Genomic DNA, 21,746 nt, shown 5'->3' with positions numbered 1-21,746 from the left:
TTCTTTTTTCTTTTTCTTTTTTTCTTTTCTCTTTATTTTTTTCTTTTCTTTTTTCTATTTCTCTTTTTCTTTTTCTTTCCTTTCTTTTTTCTTTCTTTCTCCTTTCTTTTTTCTTTTTTTTTTTATCTTTTTTCCTATTCTTTTTCTTTTTTCTTTATTTTCTTTTTATTTTTTTGTCTTTCTTTTTGTATTTTTTTAGTCTTTCTTTTTCTTTTCTTTCTTTCTCTTTCTTCTTTCTTTTTGTATTTTTTATCCTTCCTTCCTTCCTTCCTTCCTTTTTTTTTCTTTTCTTTCATTTTTTTTTTTTCTTTTCAGAGGCAGTCTTGAGGCATGGTGTTGACTGCCTCTTCCTACATGACCTCATAGGCGGGCCTTCCACCACATCTTCGCCTTCCTCTCCTTCAAGATCCAGTGCCTCAAACCTATTGGGGGGGGGGGGGGGGGGGGGAAGGGTGTCCCCTCCCTGGGAGGCTGGCCCCTCCCTGCCCTCCCGGAGGCTGTTCCTAGGCAGAGGGCGGGGGCGTAGCCGCCATGGCCCTGGCAGTGCCCACTCCCCGTCAGCCTCTCTCGGGAGAGCCAGCGTGTGCGGCCTGGTTGTGCTGCTGTCCCGGGCCACCCCTGGCGAGCCCAGGGCCTGAAATCCCCCTGTAACTCGTGGTCGGCGCTGTGGCCGCGCCGGCTTGTTGTGTTTAGATAAATATCACCAAGTTGAAGAGATACACGCTTTGCTGAACTTTGCCCTTCAGGTCTCTGTATTTTACTTGTCATTCAAACTGTAACCTGCTTTTCACCCTCTTATGGGTAATAGCATGGTCCTTCCTATGTTTATCTTATTTGTGCCCAGCATCATGGTTACAGATAACTAGGCAAAAAAAAAGCATGGAATACGTGAATCACGGAATATGTGAATTAAAATAGACCCTATGAAGAATTTATGACAGGATATATTAGAGAGCAGTCCATTTCAAAGTATTCAGGTCAAGTGACTGATGAGTACTAGGGATGTAGCTGGAAGGGAAGCATTTTAAGCCATCATTTCTCCTTTATTTAAATGCAGACATCTTGCTTGGTGCTGCAGAGAAGGTCCTTGCTTCAGGCAACTGATATCCTTGGATTATGCCAACAGGTTCCTCACACTTCGTATCAAATTACTAAAACTCTCTCAAAGTATAGCTCACAAAATATTTTTTATATAGATAGCTGTTTTTTATGTTTATGTAATATGAGAATATGGAGACCCCAGCTAGAAGTGAACAGTGGCCATTTAAATACAGATATATTAAAGATCCATGTAAAGTAGTACTTCTGAACTGGCTAAATTTCATTCCCCATTTATGGATGGGTCCAATACCCACATCAATATGGCACGAGGAGTATAGATCATGTTGTATGGCACCATTGATACAGAATCAGACTTTAGTAGCATTTTTTTAGATTTCTGGAAGCATAACCCAATCATAGGAATAGTCCTTTGCTTTTGTGTTCTTGGAGTGCAACAACATCAGATTTCAGTTCTTCTTTCATGAACTGGATATGTAGTACGAGGTATACTCAATTTTAATCTAGAAATACATAAACCAGTATAAAAGATTTTTTCTTTGGGTAAACCCCAGCAGTTTTAAGAAAAAAATGAAACCTTCACAGCACTGGCTTGATAGTCTTTATAAATCCTCTGCTTATTTGTAATCTATACTGGTGTGCAAAGGGTAAGCAACATTTCTTTTCCAATGTTTTCCCTGTCTCAAATAGCACTGCAATTTAGACAATAACATGCAGAGCACATGATTAATGAAGCTGTGCACTGAGGACAGGACAGCTGTGGGATCACAAAGAGCTGCTTTGTGTGCATGTTACTGCATGTTCAAGAAACTCCACAAATTGATAATTTGTTAAATTAATTGACTTTCTCTGTGTAATGTTAATGTAACCTTCAGTTAGAAGACTGCACAGATTTTTACCAAAGCAGAAAGGCAAGTAGTCAATTCCCCAGAGGGTAACTTAGGTCTGCAGCTTACCACTTTGTCCTCTACTAAAGATATTAATATTAAAACATAACTCACCTTAAGGAAAAAAAAAAAGCGTCCTTTCAATTCTTAGGCCATTTACAATAGAGCAGAATACAGAAAAATGTGCAACGTAAGGGTAACAGCAATAGTGATATCTGTTTTGTAAGGACATACACATAAATCAGAAATTATCCAGAAAAGACTGTTTTCTCTAATTCAGTCCACTGAGAGACAAGCCCCATTCCTTGCACCCTCAAAAAAAAATTATATGTATATATATATAATCAATGTTAATTCTGTGAATTATTGTAGAAAATTTAACTTTAACTTTGGTAGTATCTCTATGCCACTGAACTAAGAATGGATAACCCATCATAGGCTTGAGCATAACTGACTAGATTTTGACCCTTAGCACTAACCACATACAAGTGGAGAACCTGTCCTTCAATAAAGGCAGAGAACTTTCCACACAAAAGATATGGGCAAGTGACGTAAGGCTGACAAAGTGCCACAGCTGCACGGAAACCACCTTTTTCACGCCAGCAGGAAGGACGTTAACTTTAGACTGAGAAGAGATGAATCTCTCTAATGGTGCAAAACAGGGAAAATATTCCAAAGTGAGCCAGGAGAGAAGGTAGTGCAACCTGTCTTAGTCTTTCCTGTTCCTCTCTTCCAAAACACTCCAGGGTCAGAGCTCTTATCTTGTTGGCACAATGGGAGCTTTATGTGAATGCATATACACTGACCTAAAGCCACATGAAATGGGCAAATATGCTCTTGTATTTGAATGAGAGAATGAAACTATGTCTTTCAGCTGTTCTATTGATTGCTCATCTTTGATAACTGAGACCCTTGTGACATATATATGTTGTTACATTCAACCAGAAGTGCATTTTTAATAAAGTCATGAAAAGAATAAAGTAACAAAGAGTGGTGGTTTAATGCATACTGCACTAGCTTTCAGAATTTCTTTGCTTGAGGATTGTGGATGGAGTCAGAAATATTGCACTTGGTCTCATAAATAGAATCATTAGTCTCTGAGTACCTTAGAGCACTTCTGTTATCACAGACTGACAGTAACTCTCTTTTTTGCACATTTGCTCAGGGAGTTACACAACTGCACTTTAATGTTTTATTTATCATAGTTAATTAATGTAACAGCAGAATTTAGGAGAACAGGGATTGGTATCATTTGCTTTTGAAAGATGATACAAGCATACTTTTAAAAGATGATACATCCCCCATGCTAGTTACTTGCTGGGGGAAGAATCAATGAAAAGTAATTTTCCTTCCAGTAGACACAGTCCTTTTCTTGCATGCAGTGAGTAAAATGTTTTAGGAAGGAAAATATTCCAATGGTGAGCTGTAAAAACTTCAGAGATTAGCCCCTGCTCCAATCCAGCAACGCCATGGGCACATTGTTAGATCTAGCTGTACGGGTGCCATGGTGTGAGGCTAGTCCTGCATAAAATGATGAGGTGCAAACATGCTGACATGTTGCAAGCCCTGTAAATAGCGCACCTAAGAAGATACACAGTAAGTCTTAAAATTCCCAATGGGTAGAATCTGTTAATTGTATGTTGGCCTGTTAGATAGAATAAGATAAAAAGTGTAGCAGCTTGGGTTGTACAGCCTTGGCCAGGCTCCCTCTGAGAGGGATTTCTTTAGCAGATAACCTAATCTGAGTTTTGGTGGATGTCATCAGCACACTTGATCTTTTCAAAGACAGTAGATGCATAAAAATGTTAGGAGTCTTGGGGAATTGATAAAAAGCATTCAACTGACCAAGACTCATTCCATTTTACTAAGGCATAACTTCACAGCGTGTAATTAGTATCATGCCTGACTGTGACACCACGTCTTAGCAACCATTGAAGGCCCATAGTTCAAGATCCTACACACAACCATATGAGGTCATCATAAAATACATCTGGTTTCCATAAGGATCTCAATATTTAGTAAGCTCTTTACACTGTGTACTGAAGCATATGTATGATATAATAAAATCTGGAAACTGCTAGACTGGAAAAATCATAAGGCAAAACTGATACACTGTACACTAAAAAAAAAAAAAAAGTACATTACCTAATAAAAACATATACTTCACATAAAAAGTAGCAGAACATACTGAATTACTTATATAGGTGCCACATATTTGGTGTACTGTATTCTGCGAGCTACTGTGTACCCAATTATGAAATGTCTGTCAAATCATTCAATATACAAGTAACACAGAGGCAAATAAATATGCAACATAGCTGGCTTACTTTATTGTTTAACAAAGCTTGTATGTAGTGGAGTGATAGCATTTAATGGTCTGTTGTCATTCTACCTCTACTTCCTTTTTCTCTTCCAGTGAAAGATATTGCAGGATACTTGACAACCTTTCAGAGTCTTGCTGTTTTTCACCTCAGAGTATTGGTAATACTTTAAGAATTAAAAATTGCCATAAATACAAACAAATTGGAGGTAATTATTTGTTACTGTTGCACAAAGAGCTCACCAGGACATTTCCTTCATAACTGAAATAAATTTATAGATTTCAGAGTGCCCAAGAAAAGACAAAGCCTTTTGCTTCATTCTATAAACAGAGCCAAGCAGATGAAACCAAAGAAATAATAATACCAGAAAGTCAGCAGTTTTAAAAATAACCAAGATAATTAGACAACTAAACTAAGTTACAAAGAGGACTGGTGGTTAGATTGTGTCCAAATTAGATCCTACTAAATTGCCTCCTGATGAGTAGCTAGGATCAATAACTACTTCTGGACATCTTGGTCAAACATTTTGTGGGCAAATCAGAAAACGCTAGGACAAAACTGTAATTGTCCATGACTCAACTAACATAATGAGAAGTGACTGAGGGGAATACATTTTACTGATGTTGAAACAGTGTCCTGAATTGTTTTGGAAAGAGAGTAAAACAGTTTTTCAAAGTTATTTAATAGCATCTTCTGCATCAGCACCGTAATGACAGCAATTGCAGGGAAGGAAAAAAAAAAAAAAAGAAAAGGAACTTCCTTGAAAAATAAGCACTCATTGAAAACCTATCATGGCGTCAACTCATGGAGACCTAGTTCATAACAAAGAAAAAAAATTTAAATTAAATGTGCATGTTCAGATACCATATGATAGGACTGTACGGTTCCTGCCTCATTTTTATTTATGTCTCCCATATTAAATCACCTAACTGTATAATGATTTTTAGATATGTAAGATTTATCTCTTTTCTCAATAAACAAAGACTTTATATAATGGTGCTTTCACATACAAAAGAGCTACTTCTCTTTTTATTCAATAAAATAATGACTTTTTTGCATAAATTAGAATTAGGATTATTGTCATTTAAACATAATGGGGTGGCTAAGAGGGCTAAGAGCTATTTGAACATTTTATCTTGGTTTGATATGCTTTCATTGTTGACTAATACAATGTGTTGGTTGTTTTTTTTGTTTGTGTTGTTTTTTTTATGTATGGTGGGAAAAGTAGTTTTCAGAGACAGAAGCAGGATGAACACTGTATTTCAGAGCCTTTTGTTAGAGATCAACACATATGTTTGGGCAATTGGTGAAGGTGCAGAATACCTGGGATGGGCTGAAATCAGAATGACAGACCATGGATGGCATGAGTAAGCTGAATGAAACAGGGCATTTTGGTGAAAGCTGGTAAAGCTCAAGATGTAATGATTGTATTTAAATATGTCATATCGTGCAGAATACAATATAGAGAGTTCAGGGAAATGTTATTAATATTTCAGTGCACATCTTTTTATATGAAATATACATTTTGTGTATGCAAAGTACATTTTCAGGAGCTGACTGAATTCTGATATAAGTATCTCAGCACTGAGCCTGAATATTTCATTACATCATAAATATCATATGTTTCAGTATATAATGGAAGACAGATAACTAAATATTTGATTTTATGCCAGCCATAATGAACCCTCATATAAAGAAGTGTTTTCATCATCATGACCCAATTACAAGTGTGCTGAAAAATTTGACAATAATTTCAGGATCCAGTAAAACATGTGGCTATATTACTGCTGGATGTTATAGCAATGTGGCAATAGTTCTATTACAATGAATGCCCAGCTATTATTATCATCAAAAATGCCCTGCTGTTTCCAAAGTAACAGACAGTGGTTCTCTGAAAGCTTTCCAGGTTGAGATTTACTTAGCATGTCTAGATCTCCTTCCACCTCAGATTACTGAACTGGATATTCTGAGCACTGCTAGCTTCCAAATTGATTCATTTCCTCTCTTTACATGAGAAAAAAAATATTTTATCTTCTGCTAGCAATAAGCTTTGTAAATCACCAAATATCTTGAGACACCATGGTGTTCATGGGCTATTGCTCATTCCTACTCAAAACATAGCTAGCTTTGTATTTATGGCACTCCAGGAAATGAAGTCTTTGTAAGCCCAAGTAGTTTTGGACCGTTAAGTTCACATGGCTACTCATGTTTTGTTAATGTGTAGAGGTATTTATGTCCAGGGCATTAGTCTGGCTATAGTAGAAATAATGACAATGGTTTAGATTTGTTTGGTTTATTTACCCTGTCTGATACAGTAATTTCATCAGTGCAGTATTAAGTGAATCAATCCTCTCCTAGTTCTTTGGTTACAGTGCAGGGTTAGACAAGTGAAACTACTATTTCATGCATTTTATCTGTGGTATAGCCTGTTTGGTGCTTGCTACAAGGCTCAGGACAATGGTACTGTAGGAGAAGTGAGAGACAAAATACTTCTACCTAAATCATTGGGGAACACCTAATGATGCTCTGATGATGCAAAAACTTAGAGTCACAACCATGTCCTTGAGTGCATTGGGCACAACATTGCTAGCTGGTCAAGGGAAAGGATTGTCTCACTCTAATTTGTGCTGAGGTGGCCTCACCTCAAGTACTGCATATAGTTTTGGGTACAACAGTATAGGAAGGGCATAAAACTGTTGGAGGGTGTCCAAAGGAGAGCTACAAAGATGATGAAGGGTCTAGAGAGAAAGATGTATGTAGATGTGAAAGGTCTGGAGGAGCAGCTGAAGTCCCTTCGTTTGTTCAGCCTAGAGAAAAGGAGACTGAGGAGAGACCTCATGACAGCCTCCAGATTCCTCCCAGGTTGGGGTGGAGGGGCAGGTGTGTAACTCTTCTCTCTGGTGACAATGACAGGACCAGAGGGGACAGCATGGAGCTGCAACAGGGGAGGTTAAGGTTGGATATTAGGAAAAGGTTCTTCACTGAGAGGGTGGATGGGCACTGGAACAGGCTGCCCAGGGCAGCGCTCATGGCACCAAGCCTGCCAAAATTCAAGAGACATTTGGACAACACTCTCAGAAATATGGTGTGATTTTTGTGTGGTCCTGTGTGGAGCCAGGATTTGGACTCAGTGGTCCTTGTGGGTCCCTTTGAAATCAGTATGATTCTATGATTCTGTGATTCTATGGTCTTTCTTCAGTAACTTGGGCCAAAGAGATACTGTTCTTGTTATGTCCTTATGTCCCACTTGAAAGCCAGCTGAGCTTCAGTATTTGTAGTATCCATGCTTGTCTCTCTGGTTCCCTTTCTCCCTTTTCTCCCCCTTTTCTGCTTCTTTATTCCTTCCTTCCTCCTTGATGGCACACATCTTCCCCTGATTGCTGTGATCATAGTCTTGTTAAACTCGTTTCTTTTCTGTCCCCTTACAGCTCCAAAATGAGGAATAACACCCTGATTTGGCAAGGCACTAGAACAACCCTAACACTTCAGAGGAAGAGCTCCCATTTTGCAGACTGATACATGCTTCGGCACAGGCCTTGCTAAAGTATGTCCCATGGGAAAGTCCTATCCAGCAGCTGGAAAATCCTACACTGGAGTTTAATTTCTCAGTTGGTTGGGAAGAGTTGCAAGTTCTTTCTGAAATCTGATATTAGGCAAAAATGTTGAACTGTTAGATCATACGAAATGGGTACAGCTAAGAGCAAAAAGCAGCAAAACCACTAAATTCCTGAACGTGTGCTTCATGCAAGTCCAGAGGATGCCTGGATAGGACAAATTCTCATCTCAATAGCACAAGGTTATTACAAACCCGGGCTCATACATTAAGCTGCATTTATTGTCTTTTAAACTAGAAGTGGTATATTAAAAGAGCTTCTGTGGGTCAGGATTTCCTCTTGTGCATTAGTTTCCACATCTGTAAGGGCCAAAGATGTGCTTAAATCTGAGAGGAGTTTTCAGCATCCTTCCTGAATGAGAGAAGCTTTCCTGAATAGGCAGGCACAGGCAGGGAAATTAATGTCTGCATACCTACTTGTTGTGAGTCTGATTTGATGAGTGTTAATGGAGTGCAGTTACACTTCCTTCACATAAGTGCAAAGCAAAATTGTTTGTGGTATGCTTTTAGAGGCATGAAGTTCAATCCTCTTTCAGGAAAGTTAGTAAATTTAGTAGAAGTTTTTTCTGGAGAAAAGACTACAGTATGAGTCCATGTCTGCCAAAGTTACACTACAGGTGATGCTCTGTGCACACTTCAGCAAGGTCATATTTCATCTGTGCTGCCTCAGCGTCCTCCATGAAGCTTTTAAATGGGTAAACTTAGAGATAGGCTTAGGTAGATCCAAGTATTTTTGTCTAGCTTCATTAATTGGTACTTTAGAGCTGAAAAACATAAGCCAGTAAATAGAACATGACATAAAACACAAGAAAACCATAGCAAAAGAACTTGTGCAAAGTTCTTCGATGGAACAGAGTGCACCCTCAGCAAGTCTGCTGATGACACAAAGCTGTGAGGAGTGGCTGATACCCTAGAGGGCTGTGCTGTCATTCAGAGGGACCTTGGCAGGCTGGAGGGCTGGGCCAAGAGGAACCTCTTGAAGTTCAACAAGGGGAAGTGCACGGTCCTGCACCTAGGGAGGAATAACCCCAAGCACCACTACAGGCTGGGGGCTGTCCTGCTGGAGAGCAGCTCTGCAGAGAGGGACCTGGGAGTCCTGATGGACAGCAGGCTGACCACGAGTCAGCAATGTGCCTTGTGGCCAAGAAGGCCAATGGTATCCTGGGCTGCATTTGTAAGAGTATTGCCAGCAGGTCAAGGGAGGTGATCCTCCCCCTCTACTCAGCCCTGGTGAGGCCACACCTGGAGTACTGTCTCCAGTTCTGGGATTCCCAGTACCAGAGGGATATGGAACTACTGGAGTGAGTCCAGAGGAGGGCTACAAAGATGATGAGAGGACTGGAGCACCTGTCGTATGAGGACAGGCTGGAAGAACTGGGCCTGTTTAGCCTGGAAAAGAGAAGACTGAGGGGAGACCTCATCAATGTGTATAAATACCTGAGGGGAGCGTATTGAGAGGGTGGAGCCAGTCTCTTTTCAGTTGTGCCCAGTGACAGGACGAGAGGCAACGGGCACAAACTGAAGCACAGGAGGTTCTGGCTGAATATGAGGGGGCATTTCTTTACTGTGAGGGCGACAGAGCACAGGAACAGGTTGCCCAGAGAGGCTGTGGAGTCTCCTTCTCTGGAGATACTCAAAACCTGCCTGGATGCCATCCTACACAATGTGCTCTAGGTGATCCTGCTGGACAGGGGGTTGGACTAGATGATCTTCAGAGGTCCCTTCCAACCTCGGCCATTCAGTGATTCTGTGATACAAGAAGGATAAAGAATAATTGAAACATTGGTCCAAAAAGGAAAAAGAGGCCACAGCAAATACAGTCCTGACTGAAGGGGACAGAAATATATTATGAGGAGACACAAGCACTTGTCTCATCTGCTACTGCACATGGGGATGAAAGGAAGGCAAAAGACTCTATGTCAGCTGCCAGTAATCCCACACTTAGAGAGAGGTAATAAGCAGTATTGGCTGTACCTTATGTCTTATTTAACAACAACAACAAAAAAACATAAATAAAAAATAAAAAACAAATGAGGGGACACTGCAGCCAAATAACTTTTAAAAATTATTTGTGTTCTGTACACAAAGGTTTGAAAGCAGAGCCATGTCCCTTGACTGGAATTAGCAGAACATAACTTTGTGTTAAATGGTCTTGCTTGAACTAGACTCGCTGTTACTTTGGTCTTTCAGTACAAAGCTACATATGCTGATTACAAAACTCACTGTAGATCCCAACAATGTGTTTTCATGTAGACAATTAAAATACTAAGCAGAAATTTGTGGTCTTGTAATTTTCCCGTGGAAGCCGCTGCTAAAGGAAATGTAACCAGACACTAGTTCAACATCATGGCTAACCAGACTATTTAACCTTTCTCTGTGAATAGATCCACAAACCCTACTCTGGTCTGGCCCTTCACTTCTTTACAGACAGGGAGAAAGATAGACCCTGCTACCTGGGACATAGGTTGAAATTGTCACAAAGAAGGATGAGCATAAGCTTCTGTCTCATCTACATTTGGGCAGTTGACTATGGCTTTAAAAGATGAGGGCAGGTTAAAAATAAATACATAACTTTTTTTTTTTTTTTAAAAAAAAAAGGAAGACAGAGCTAGCAGAGGCTTAGCACGATTTCCCAACGTACTTTATATTTATTTATGTCTGAGTATGAATACACAAGGCTAACTTCAGTTCCTGTTTTTTGCCCTAATCTACATAGACCATCATTTATTCCCCGCCCTGCCCTGCCCTGCCCCCTCCACTCCCTCCTCTTTTTTAACAGATGGAAATATCATTTTCCACAGCTAATTTTTTCCAGGTGGAATGTCTCCAGACTACAGAAGTGAATTTCTCACAATCATCTGTGGACAGAATTAAAACCAGAACTTTAAATGACTTGGAATTTACTGTCAGAAAATTCCATTTAGGTGAATAGCAGGCAATAGCAAACCTGCAATGGAGTGCCTTTGGGTTTTCATTTTTCATTTCTGTTTTTGTTAGAAAGCTCAGTGAGAAACTGTAGAAACAGTGGCCCTATTCCAACCTTACCCCTTTTGTGTATGAAGTTAAGCAGTGATTATAGCACAGGGAAGAGGCTACAGACCCCAAAGTTCAGCTATCTATTGAAAATCATTTTCAAACTTCAATCATGTTCAGTAGCAAAGTTGCTTAGGCGCAGCCTCGCAATTCGTTCTGCCAGCTACAGACACCTGCAGAGTCACCAGAAGATTACTGCTAATGCAAATAATCCATCCCATGGCATGGAGTACATCACAGAGATTTAGTTACCACTGTCGGTGGGGAAACTAGAGATCTGCGGCCAGAAATGTCACACAGATGGGCCTGTTTGAAAATCCGCTGCATCCTGGGCTTTCAAACCTTAAAAACAGATGAAGTGATTCCAGCGTGACCCCTGCTGTGATATAATGGATCCTGTCTGTGCATGCAGTGTTTGTCATGATTTACCGCTTGCAATTCCTGGCTTGTGTAACAGACGGCAATTCTGAAAATGAATTACTATTGATTAGACATCCTGCACTATTGAGTTCAAGGCAATTTTATGAATTTATTTATTTGAATAAAAGCTTTTAATGACCCCACTAATTCTAAATGGCCCTAGCAAAACAGTAATTCTTCCTTCTTTTCCTCCTGTTTGCGGATGGCAGATACATACTTCTTGGCCCTATTGACACCAGTTCAGGCTTGTCATCGCCCTTACATATGCAGTGCTTCCCGTTCAAAAATTAAAAAACGGGTGTCGGGAGGGGCCAGAGAGGCGGGGACGGGTGGCACGACAGCGTGCAGGGGGAGCTCTTGCTTTTCTCTGCATCCCAGCGGCAGCGGCGGCAGGTGGAAGGGAGCCAGGGGCCCATGGAGCCAGCTCTCCCTCGGCGGAGCGCAGCAGCAGTGGGCTGCAAACACGGCACTGCCGGCCATACAGCCGGGCAGGAACCGCAGCCTGGCCCCTGGATTACCCCGACCTCCCTGCTGCCAAAACCAACATTCTGCGGAGAGAGGAAAGCACGAGGCGCTGCTCGGCCAGAGATGGCACGGTGCGGGAATGAGCGAGGGGCCTAACAGGCAGCCTGAGGTTTGGGGCGGCCTGCGTTTTAAAGTTTAAATATTGCCAGTGTCTCGCTAGGCATATCTGTTTACTGTGAAATAAACAATGAGGCAAGATGTAACCTGGCGCTGAGCCGCGCTCTGACGGAAACTCATGACAAAATGCTCGTTGGAGTCAAGCTCTCCCTGCTCTCCTTAAAAGCCTAGGAGAATTCTGCGGAGGTGTTTCCAGTGCATGTATATTAATGGTATTTCAACAGGAATTTTCACTGAATACCCTAATGCGTGAGAATAGTGTGCACATCTGAAAAATCAACAGCCCACTTCCCCCCTTCAGAGGAAATGGATTAAGCAGCATTTTCTGTAGTACAATGGACTTGAATGAAGGAATAACATGGCTTTTGATATATGATAGTTGTAGGAGAGTGACACAAAAATAGGCCAAAGAAAGTCCTCAAAGGTGCCTATATAGAACATTTTCAAGGCCTGGAAATAGCTTGTATACAGAACATCCTCTTTTCATTCAGCCAAAAAAAAAAAAAAAGTGCTTACACTGCATAAAGGACAAGGGGTAGGAATTATGAGTTGCTTCCTGCAATTATTTCCAACCATAATCAATGCAGTGCTAAGGTACCAGGGTATCGGTTCTGCAAATATCCTTTGACTATGCTAGCTATGGCATAATAAAATTTTAGAAGGAGAGAGTGAGAAAGGAAAAACAGAAGGGGGCAGGGGAAAGGGAAGAAGGAGCTCAAGAGGGACTGCTCTATTACAAGCAGAAAAGCAGGTTCCTAAAAGATGGATCTGGGTTCAGGCAGGCACTTAAAGCCTTTCAACAAGCTCTGCAGGGAATTAAATTCTCTACCTTACTGTAAAAACATGTAGCAATAAAATGGGCTGTTTATGACACAGACTATCTATGGTTTTAATTGTAATTTGTCAGAAATGTACCTCCATGAATGGATGCTGAATTTAAGTGCTTGGAGTGAAAAAAAGCAAGCAAGAGAGTACAACATTCAGTCTTCCAACAATCTATGAAAATGTAGGCATTTTCACTTAATTATTAGGTGACTATTCCATATCCTAGAGACAGATTGTTTCCACAAGAATTGGAGTAAGTTTTGACTGTAAGAATGGCCTTGCATATGGGCTTCTGCAATGGCACCCTTAATTCCTGAATAAGCATAAACAAGGCAAGAGACAAACCAGTGGCTGCTCTGGTACCATAACAAGCTGTTTTTCTCTTTGTGATGGTGGGTGCTGTCACCACCACAAGGTGATGGTCCAGTCCCTCCTGCTTCCTTCCCCTAATGCCCCTTCCCATTCCCTCCCTTTTTCCCAGCATTCAGAGTTTGGCATTCAAATCAAAGGTTTGCTTTGAAGATATAACCTAAAATGGGAAGTTGATAACTATTTTCCTCCCAGTGCTTTAGTGATGATGAATTGCTGATCATGAAAGGAAATGACTTTTTTTTTTTTCATTTACATGCAAGCAGTAAAAGTCAAGGCTCCACACTGCAAATATGTGGAAATTCATCCACTGACTGTGTGTGCTACAGCAAATCCTATGGAGATAAGGAGCTAAAGCAGCAGGGGTGCAGCAACATAAGCTCCAAAGCTAAACATGCAATTTAATAGACAGCAAACTTAACAAAGGGCACAGGGATATTTAACAGGGATGTGAAATATTCCAACTACTAAGAAATAGTAAATTGCTGTGATGGCCAGAGGTTTAGTGCTGCATTTTGAAATATGGAATAGGTCCATATTGAAATATGGAATGTATATGTCGAAAGAAATAGATATTTGTCCAAGAATTGGTTTAACTTTTATATATATATACATATATATATATATGAAGCAATAATACATATATTAAAGCACAGGGATGTTCTGAGGGATGGAGATTGCTGCTGTTGTTTCAAACAGAATTAAGAAAAAGAATACTGGGGGGGATGTGTGTGTGTATTTGTAATTGGTGCTGAATGTGCAAGGTAATCATCCTGTTCTTCATAAATGATGGTGTTTAACCATAAGCAAATTAGACCATGTCAATCTTTTAGAAGGCAATTAAAGCAATAGATTTTCCATGGCCTGCTTTCCCACTCATGGGGACTGATTCAACTCACATATATCTCTCTTGGGCACAAGCATATCTCTTGTTTTCAGCACAGCTAAAGATGACTTACCACTGTCAGTGGTAACTGGGTCAAGCCTGCAATACAGGGCAGAAATGTTCTTCAAAAGGAAAACAAACAAACAAAAAATCAGTTCTAAACAGTTACCAGTCCTTATTAAATCAATAGTTCCAGTAAAGAACTGATTCTGTAAGATTCCTAACATCTAATGATGGAGAGACAGGAAGGTATTTAGGTTTGTTGAGTGTTTGCAGTAATAGCAGTTGATTGGCCTTTTTTTTCCCTGGATCTTCAGTTAGACAAATTAAGAGACTGCACCTACATTGCAAACTGGCCATTTTCTTTCCTTTTCTGCAGTTCATTTGTATCCAATCAGGCTGCATCAGGATTCATTGCATTTAATGGGAAATGCACTCTTCTGGATCAGATACCTGTTTTCAATTTGGAGAGTATCTGATTCCAATGGCAGAGGTGACAGGAATAAAGAGGAGAGGAGAAGCAAGTGCCTATAGTATAGATTTCTGCAATGCTAACAGATCTGCGAGTTTCTGAATCATTAGGATCTTCCAGGACTCTCCAGGTTAGAATTTAGTTACATTTTGCAAATTATGATAGTGAAAGAAGAAATGAAAAATTAACTATGTCCTTTTTTTTTTTTTTTTAATTATCTATTTTCTTTCTCTAAGAATAAGGGGTTTTCCACATAAAAGTGCCCTTGCCACAGTGTCTCCCCAGAGTCACAGCCTTCTAAGGAGCCCATTACTTCACAATGACGGTCTGCAGAAGCATTCCTGACATACAGCTTATGTCAGCATCAGGCTCACTGCTGGTTAGAGTGGGATCAAGTTCAGGCTCATTATCACCTACTGAATCCTTCAAGCACCAGCTTGAGTGTTCGACTGGGGGAGGAACAATGGACAAGTTTGTCATGTGGACTTCTTTTAATTAAAAAAGTGCTGCCTCTGAAAACATTTCTTTTTTCAAAATCATGTCATCAAGACAGCACATTTTCCGTACAAAGCTTTGACGGAATTCATATTAGGAAGAACACCTGCACAGATTTATCTGTGGCAGAAATGCTGGCATTCTATTTTCCTAACAAGCAGAAAGAAAGTATGATATCACAGTATTAATACTGCAGACCTTTGCTTCAGTTCAGACAAAAGCAGTCTGCCTAGTTTTATTTGACCTGTTTGAATTGTGGAATAAGTTAGACCTATGCGTGTTACCATTTTTGACTTGGTTACAGGCATTTGGAAAACATCAGTTCCTATATAGAAGTAAAACAGTAAGGAAAATTTAGGGTCACCTTTGTCACCCATGTATCTCGGCATTGCACACATCTGCCATGTTTACCTTGAAGGGCTGTCAGAATTCACATTTCAAGAAGAGAACCAGGAGGGCAGGAAGGAAAATATTATCTTGGATGTGAAAGAATAAGCCTAGACATCCAAGAGAGACTCCTTGTCAGCCTCTAATAAAATTTTGAATCCTTCCCCAGTTTGCAGTACACCTTGAGAAAATACTTCATCAGACTTGGATGACCGTGGTATTTAATCAAGCTGAATGCTAGACAAACCAAGGGGACAGTTCTACTTTGCCAAAAGAGATCATGCATATTCAAGGGGCTTTCCAAATGGTGTAAACCTTCTTCATCCCACCGACGAGGGGGGCTACCAACAAGCAGCCCACCCAGTTGCTGAGGCGATCGGCTCTGGTGCAGATGCGCTCTGCAGCGGAGCGGCGGATCGAGACAGGCAGCGCTTTTTTTTCGGCATCGAGGCCACTCGAAGCAGCCGAGGGAACCGCCAGGGCCCGGCAGCCTTCGCGAGGGAGGCGGACGAGGCATAGGAGGAGCCAGCAGCGCCCCCTCCCCGGCCCTTCAAAAGCAGCCCCTAGGGAGTGCGGGCGACCATGGCACGGCGCGGCGCGTCAGGAAGGCGGGGCGCGGCAGTCAGGGTGGCAGTGCGCGCAGGCAGGGCGAGCAGGCAGGGTCCCTCACGGCTCTTTTGCGGCGGTCTTTCCGTTCGGTACTTGTAACCTGCCTGCGAGGAACCTGGCCATGGTATCAACCAGGCAGAAAACCGTGGCCTCTGCATCTCTTGCGGCCTCCCCAGCAACAGTCACCGATGTGGCCACTCACCGATGTGGCCACTCAGACGGAGGGCTTGGGGAAACACGCAGCCATCCAGGTCTTGGGCTGCAGGATGTGCCCGAGTCTTCTGCTGGTATCCGACAGCAGCAGCGAGGGGTATGCCTGTGGGAGGTGTGCCCAGATTGAAGAGCTGCTCAGGCAGGTACCGGAGATTCGGGAGGAGGTGAGCAGGCTCAGGAGCATCAGGGAGTCAGAGAGGGAAATTGACTGGTGGAGGTGTACTCTATCCTATCTGAGACAGACTCACGAGTCTGTCATAGCATAAATGTCTCCTGCTACGCAGAAGACAAAAGTTCACTCATCCCGCCAGGCAGTAGGAGACCTAGGCCAAGGGGGGGAATGGAGGCAGGTTCCTGTTCGGGGTGGTAGGCGAGCCCTGTCCCTGCCCACCTCACCTTCCCATCTACCCTTATATAACAGGTATGAGGGTCTAGAACATGACAGTCAGAACAACGAAGTAGACGAAAGCCCATCCCAGTTGGAGAGGATGCCTAAGGCAAGGCAACCTATCACCCGCATTGCTACATCAACTGTCAAAAAAGGAATAAGGGTTATTGTCATGGAGGACTCCCTTTTGAAAGGGACAGAGGGCCCAATATGCTGACCGGACCCAACCCACAGGGAAGTCTGTTGCCTCCCTGGGGCTCGGGTGAGAGACTTAGCTAAGAAAGTCAAGCGCCTGGTACGGCCCACCGACTACTACCCGCTACTGGTCTTTAAGGCTGGTAATGACGAGATAGCAATGAGAAGTCCGAGAGCGATCAAAAGGGACTTTAGGGCTTTGGGGCAACTAGTTAAAGGATCAGGGGCACAGGTTGTGTTTACCTCTGTCCTTCCGATAGGGGGATCGATGCTGACAAACAGACTCATCACATTAACACGTGGCTTCGGGACTGGTGCAACCGGCAGAATTTCGGGTTTTTCGATCACAGGAAGGTCTACGCAACACCGGGCCTGATGGCACCAGATGGGATGTGCCTCTCTCAGAGAGGGGTGAGGATTTTTACTCAGGAATTGGCAGGGCTGATAGATAGGGCTTTAAACTACAGTTGAAGGGGGAAGGAGATAAAACCAGGCACGCCGTTAATGAGCTAAGGGATGGTGCACTAGAATCAGAGGGACTGTGTGCTAGTGAGGCCTTTCGGTCGGCTACACAAGGTGCTGCGTGTAGGGAGGCGCATTTGAAGTGCTTCTACACAAACGCACACAGTATGAGGAATAAAATGGATGAGCTAGAAGTCTTGGCCCAGTCCCACAGCTGCGACATCATCGGCATAAGTGAAACCTGGTGGGATGAGTCCTGTGGCTGTTGTGTTGCAATAGATGGTTACAGGCTCTTCAAGAGGAACAGGCAGGGTAGGCGAGGTGGTGGGGTGGCGATGTATGTGAAGCATGGGCTGGACTGTGTGGAACTTCAAGTTGGTGATGGCAGAGTTGAGAGGCTCTGGGTAAGGATTAAGGGACAAACAAATAAAGGGGATGTCGTCGTGGGAGTCTATTACAGACTACCTGGCCAGGATGACAATGCCGATGAATTATTCTTTGCAGAACTAAGAGATGCCTCGAGATCAACTCCCCTTGTCCTAATGGGGGATTTCAACTTGCCAGATGTCAACTGGGATCACCACACGGCTGACACGAGCAAGTCCAGGAGGTTCATAAAGCACCTAGATGATAACTTCTTGGTGCAGGTGCTAAGAGACCCAACTAGGAAAGGTGCCCTCCTAGATCTGTTGCTGGAGAACAGAGAGGGTCTTGTGGGAGACGTGGCAATTGGCGGCCGCCTCGGCCATAGTGACCATGAAGTGGTTGAGTTTAGAATTTATGGTGACAGAAGGAAAGCTGTCACCAAAACTTCAGCCCTGGATATGGGGAAAGCAGACTTCAGGCTGCTCAGAGAACTAGTCAGCAAGGTCCCCTGGGAAACTGCTTTTGAAGGCATAGGCGTCCATCAGTGCTGGTCAATCTTTAAGCAGTGCCTCCTAAAAGCACAAGATCAGGCAATTCCAAAATATTGGAAGTCAGGCAAGCGGGGCAGAAGGCTGGCCTGGCTGACCAGGGATCTTCTGCTGGAGCTTAGGTGAAAAAAAAAAGTGTACGGCTGCTGGAAGGAGGGTCAGGAGACGAGGAAGGAATACAGGGATGCTGTTCATGTTTGTAGGGAGAAAATTCGTGTGGCCACAGCCCAACTAGAGTTGAAGCTGGCCATGTCTGTGGGAGACAATAAAAAAGTTTTTTTTTAGATACGTGATCAGAAAAAGGAGAACCAAAGAAAACATAGGTCTGCTACTAGATGGGGAGGGTCTCCTCACAGACAATGACATAGGCAAAGCAGAGACGTTTAATGCCTTCTTCGCCTCTGTCTTCAACACTGATGATGGGCTTCAGGACCCAGGGTACCCTGAGCTGGAGGACCATGATGGTGGGAATGACAAACTCCCAACCGACCCTGAACGTGTGCGGGAATTGCTGCTCCACCTGGATCCATACAAGCCATGGGTCCAGATGGGGTCCCTCCCAGGGTGCTTAAAGAGCTGGCTGACGTCATCGCGGAACTTCTCTCAATTATTTTTCAACGATCTTGGGAATCTGGAGAGGTCCCATTGGACTGGAAGCTGGCAAATGTTGTCCCAGTTTTCAAGAAGGGTAAGAAAGAAGACCCTAGCAATTACAGGCCTGTCAGTCTCACGTCAGTGCCTGGTAAAATTATGGAGAGGATGATCCTTGAAGTTATTGAAGCGCACCTGGGGGACAATGCAGTCATTGGTCCCAGCCAGCATGGGTTCATGAGGGGTAGGTCCTGCCTAACAAATTTGATTTCCTTTTATGATAAGATCACCCATCTAGTCGATCAAGGGAAACCAGCTGATGTGATTTTTTGGACTTTTGACACGGTTTCCCATAGGATCCTACTGGACAAAATGTCCAGCATAGAGCTAAACAAAACCATCATACGATGGGTGAGCAATTGGCTGACGGGCAGGGATCAAAGGGTTGTAGTAAATGGGGCCACATCTGGCTGGCGGATGGTCACTACTGGGGTCCCTCAAGGCTCCATTTTAGGGCCAGTCCTCTTCAATGTTTTTGTAAATGATTTGGATGTAGGACTAGAAGGTGTTCTGAGCAAATTTACCGACGACACCAAACTTGGAGGAGTTGTGGACTCAAATGAGGGTGGAAAGGCCTTGCAGAGAGATCTGGACAGATTGGAGAGCTGGGCGATCACCAACCACATGAAGTTTAACAAAAGCAAGTGCCGGGTCCTGCACCTGGGACGGGGCAACCCTGGCTATACGTACAGACTGGGCAACGAGATGCTGGAGAGCAGCCCCGCAGAGAGGGATCTGGGGGTTGTGGTTGACAGCAATTGAATGTGAGCCAGCAGTGTGCCCTGGCAGCCAGGAGGGCCAACAGTATCCTGGGATGCATCAAGCACGGCATTGCTAGTCGGTCGAAGGAAGTGATTGTCCCGCTCTACTCTGCGCTGGTGCAGCCTCACCTCGAGTACTGTGTGCAGTTCTGGGCACCACAGTACAAAAAGGACATTAAACTGTTGGAGAGTGTCCAGAGGAGGGCGATGAAGATGGTGAAGGGCCTAGAGGGGAAGACGTATGAGGAGTGGCTGAGGGCACTGGGCCTGTTCAGCCTGGAGAAGAGGAGGCTGAGGGGGGACCTCATCGTAGTCTACAACTTCCTCGCGAGGGGAAGTGGAAAGGCAGGTGACCTATTCTCTGTTATCACCAGTGACAAGACCCGTGGGAACGGTGTTAAGCTGAGGCACGGGAAGTTTAAGCTGGACATCGGGAAGAGGTTCTTCACCGAGAGGGTGGTCGCACACTGGAACAGGCTCCCCAGTGAAGTAGTCACTGCACCAAGCCCGTCTGAATTTAAGAAGAGATTGGACTGTGCACTTGGTCACATGGTCTAAACTTTTGTGCAGACCTGTGCGGTGCCAGGAGTTGGACTTGATGATCCTTATGGGTCCCTTCCAACTCGGGATATTCTATGATTCTATATTCCCTGAATCCAGTACTTTAGTTCGTCTCATCAGGAGATGAGGAAGTAACAGACACTCTCAAAGCGCTGCAACCTGAACCCTGAGAAGTGGCCTCTGCCCTTCCTCAGCCTGTGAAAGAAAATGCTCAACAGCTGGTGCCACTCCTGACTGCAGCTGCCAATGTGATATGTGAACAGAGGGCCCTCCTCTCTCTGGCCATCTGTTAGTTCAGTGATGAGGAAATCTACCTTGTAGACCTCATTTCTGGCCAGCTGGCACCCAGTCTTGTAGCTCAGTATTTACAAAGAAGATAGCAAAAGCCAGCTTCAGGGCTGCTTAAGCTGGCTTCATAGAAGTGGTCCTGTCAAGACAGAGATGGATGGACAATTTAAAAATAAAGTTGTATTTAATTAGAAATCACCCTTTAACTAAACCTGAGATGTTCTATGAAAGGAAACCAAGTTTGACCAAACTTTGGTTGAATGGTTGGTGGGCTTGTAAGGAACTACACATGGTGGTTTGCCCAAGAGTCCGGATTCTCAGCCCTACCTAAATATGTTTTCTGGACTTTGTCACCTAAAAACCAGAGGAGCCACCTGGGTCCAGTGGATCCTGGATTCCCTGGTGAGCCTGTAAATCCTACAAGCCTATGGCTGCTGCTGAGGTTCATTCACCTGCAGACATTCTGCCATCAAGTCTTCCAGCGAGTGTTTGGCAGGAGCCCTGGGGCGCACCTCCCCATCAGGCCCACCCTGTGCCCAGTGCAGTGGCAGACACCCTGTGTCCTTCCTCGGTGACAGCAGTGCCTCTGCTCCTGACACACGGAAAGTGACCAGCATGCTTGTCAGCTTTTCCACTGCTCTGCAGACACCAGTTCCTGTCAGTAATATTTTCTTTCATCTCAGCTTGACTGGGAGAGCCTGCCATCTGGCAGGTGGTGACCTACCCTCAGTCATTTATGTCTTCCTTGTTTCTTGGCTGGGCAGCAGCAATGTGATACACCTTGGAAACAAGAACCAGCAGCAAACACTACAGCGTATCTCCTTAGCAGCACAGGCGACCTCAAGCATATCAGGCCTTCACCTCAGCTCTCTGCCCTGGCTGCTTTGGTGATTTTAAATCCAACCTAAGGTCTCGGCCGGATGGTCCCTGACACAGGCCCTCAGTAGTCTGCTGGCATCTCGGTGCTGAAGGCAGTGGGCAATGACTTATCTTCTTTCTCCAAGGAGCTGTCTCCAGTGGGGAGGAAGCTTGCCTCTGGGATACTGTGAGGCCAGGCAGAGGCTGGAGCCAGTGTGGCTGGGAGGAGAGCAAACCTGGCCTTTGCCCAGGGAGGCAGGTTTCTATCGGCAGCAAACCGACTGTGGCCACGCTGCCTGTTCCCCCCGTACCAGACCCATGGGAAACGAGTTAATGCCAGAGGGGTGAGGCCAAAACCAGCAGTGGTTGTTCTCTCCTTGCCCTCGCCTGGCAGCGGCAGGGCAAGCCATGCCAGCCCTCTGTGGCCTGCCTTGGTC

General features: G+C 43.8%; 1 long non-coding RNA gene across 1 annotated transcript in view; it reads left to right on the top strand.

Moving 5' to 3' along the window:
* LOC308188793 overlaps positions 1-21,746 on the top strand; it is a 65,669-nt gene that overhangs the window by 27,552 nt on the left and 16,371 nt on the right. The window contains exon 2 of the long non-coding RNA XR_013945771.1: positions 7,696-7,811. This is a non-coding gene — a long non-coding RNA (uncharacterized lncRNA). The remainder of the gene's footprint in view (positions 1-7,695; positions 7,812-21,746) is intronic.

Source organism: Anser brachyrhynchus (genome assembly GCF_964034855.1).
Source record: "Anser brachyrhynchus genome assembly, chromosome: 2".
NCBI lineage: Eukaryota > Metazoa > Chordata > Aves > Anseriformes > Anatidae > Anser > Anser brachyrhynchus.
This window is presented reverse-complemented; position numbering and strand designations above follow the sequence as displayed.